The sequence below is a fragment of the Lithobates pipiens genome, unplaced genomic scaffold (assembly GCF_037356315.1).
Source record: "Lithobates pipiens isolate NorthernLeopardFrog02 unplaced genomic scaffold, aLitPip1_a1.2 Scaffold_25, whole genome shotgun sequence".
Lineage (NCBI taxonomy): Eukaryota > Metazoa > Chordata > Amphibia > Anura > Ranidae > Lithobates > Lithobates pipiens.
Genome location: NW_027507787.1, coordinates 103,268,414 through 103,271,014, shown reverse-complemented (window position 1 = coordinate 103,271,014; position 2,601 = coordinate 103,268,414). Strand labels below are relative to the sequence as shown.

Below are 2,601 nucleotides of genomic sequence, written 5' to 3'. Positions count from 1 at the left end.
CCTGTCTAGCCTTTCTTCTGTACACACTAGCTTCTCTGTCTCTCTGAATACACTAAACTCTCTGTATACCACAGCCTGTCTTCTGTATACACTAGACTGTAAAAACTAGCTAGAATACACCAGCCTGTGTTCTGTACCCACTAGACTCTCTGTATACACTACCCAGTCTTCTGTATAGATTGTCAGCTTTGATGTATACCCAAGCCTGTCTTCTGTATACACTAGCTTCTCTATATGCACTGTCCTTTCTGTATACACTCGACTCTCTCTATACACTAACCTCTCTATATACACTAACATATTTGTATATACTAGCCTCTCTTTAAACTAGCCACTGTTTACTCTAGCATCTCTGTATACTCAAGCCTATCTACATACACGAGTCTGTATTCTGTATTCACTAGCCTTTCTTCTGTATGCTGTAGTCTTCTATATATACCAGCTTCTCTGTACACCCTAGCACTGTAACAGTGATAGGTTCCTGTATTACAGAAACAGAACACCAGCAATAAGGTGTATACTGTGCAGGATGCACACAACACCCACTCTAACTTCTGCACTGCAGATGCATGTATTGCAGAAATTGAACAGCAGTAATAAAGGGTAGCTTCAGGTGTGTACTGTGCAGGAGGCACAGAACACCCACTGTAACAGTGCTAGGTTCCCAAGCAGTAAAGACACTGTCCCTGCCTATCGTCCTCTTTCCCTGACCACCGCAACACACTATATAAGGCCGCCGCGCTGGCGGCCTTATATAGTGTGGGGTGTGTACTAAACCCCCCTGAGCTATAATTGGCCACAGGAATCCTGCCTGTGGTGAATTGTGGCTCTCCTCACAGAGGATGTCACATCTGTTCTTATTATATAGAACCTATTATGCTCCTCGTAAACTTTTTCAGTTTGGCCGAACGGCCAGACGCAAGTTGCCCCCGGTGCATGTTTTGGAGATGCCCGAAGTTGATCGGCTACTGGACAGAGGTGACAGGAACCATTGATCGGATGTTTGGAACCTCCACCAGGATGGATGCGAAGTATTTTCTCCTGGGATTAGTTGAAGGAGTTGGAAACCCGGGAAGTAGCCAGATGGCAGTTCTGAGATGCCTATTTCAGGCAAGGAAACTGATTGCTCAACCCTGCTTAGCCTCCAATGTTGGCAATTACTTGGTTTTTTTCACTTGTTTCCCAAGATGACCATGTTGCCTATGGCCCCATCACCTTGAAAGTGCCTGATCTTGTCTGATCTCAGAGGCTAAGCATTGTCGGGCCTGATTAGTAACTGGATGGGAGACCAACTGGGAATACCAGGTGCCGTAGGATTCTTTTTAAGTTGTTGGCGTTGACATGGTTTTTTTTTCCGCTTGTTTCCCAAGGTGATCATCTTGGCATTTGTCAAGAGGGCTGAGAGAGCCCAAAGAAATCTCCTACGGCCACATCCCCCTGAAAGCGCCCAATCTCATCTGATCTCAGAGGCTAACCAGGGTCCGGCCTGGATAGTACCTAATTAAAGGTGCCATAGGAATCTTTTTATATTGTTGGCTTTGACTTGTTTTTCATTTGCTTGTTTCCCAAGGTGACCATTTTAGCATCAGCCAAGAGTTTTGAGTATGTCCCAAAGCGTTCGCCTGATCTCAGAGGCTAAGCAGGGTCTGGGTCAGATGGGAGACCGCCAGGGTCTATGTTGTTGGCGTTGACCTATTTTTTTTCACTTGTTTGCCAAGATAACCATCTTGGTATTTGTCAAGAGGGTTGAGAGTGTCTAAATAAAACACCTATGGCCACATCACCCTGAAAGCGCACAATCTCATCTGATCTCGGAGGCCTAGCAATGTACGGCTTGGTTAATACCTGTATGGGAGACCATCTGTGAATACCAGGTGCCGTAGGCTTCTTTTTATGTTGTTGGCGTTTACCTGTTTATTTTCGCTTGTTTACCAAGGTGACCATCTTGGCGTTTAACAAGAGGGTTGAGAGTGCCCAAAGAGATCACCTACGGCCCCATCACCCTGAAAGCACCCAATCTCATCTGATCTCAGAGGCTAAACAGTGTCGGGCCTGGTTAGTACCTGGATGGGAGACCGCCTGGAAATACCAGGTGCCATAGGCTTCTTTTTATGTTGTTGGCTTTGAACTGTTTATTTCGCTTGTTTCTCAAGGCGACCATCTTGGCGTTTGTCAAGAGGGTTGGGCGTGTCTTGAAGAGAACGCTTACGGCCACATCACCCTGAAAGCACCCGATCTTGTCTGAATTCAGAGGCTAAGCAGTGTCAGGCCTGGTTAGTACCTGGATGGGAGACTGCCTGGGAAGACCAGGTGCCATAGAAGGATCTGGTCTGGTTAGTGTCTTGATTGGGAGATCGCCTGAGAATACTGGATGCCGTAGGCTTCTTTTTATGTTGTTGGCTTTGACCTGTTTTTTTTAGCTTGTTTCCCAAGGTGACCATCTCGGCCTTTGTCAAGAGGCTTCAGAGTGCCCAAAAGGAGTGCCTACGGCCAAATCACCCTGAAAGAGCGCAATCTCATCTGATCTCGGAGGCTAAGCAGCGATGGGCCTGGTTAGTACCTGGATGGGAGACAGCTTGGGAATACCAGGTGCCGTAAGCT

General features: G+C 46.8%; 4 pseudogenes; all 4 read left to right on the top strand.

Moving 5' to 3' along the window:
• Positions 1 to 1,198: 1,198 nt before the first annotated feature.
• Positions 1,199 to 1,317, top strand: LOC143931620 (5S ribosomal RNA; annotated as a pseudogene).
• A 668-nt stretch (positions 1,318 to 1,985) lies between these two features.
• On the top strand, positions 1,986 to 2,104 carry LOC143931158 (5S ribosomal RNA; annotated as a pseudogene).
• A 99-nt stretch (positions 2,105 to 2,203) lies between these two features.
• LOC143932098 (5S ribosomal RNA) lies at positions 2,204 to 2,322 on the top strand (annotated as a pseudogene).
• A 160-nt stretch (positions 2,323 to 2,482) lies between these two features.
• LOC143931318 (5S ribosomal RNA) lies at positions 2,483 to 2,601 on the top strand (annotated as a pseudogene).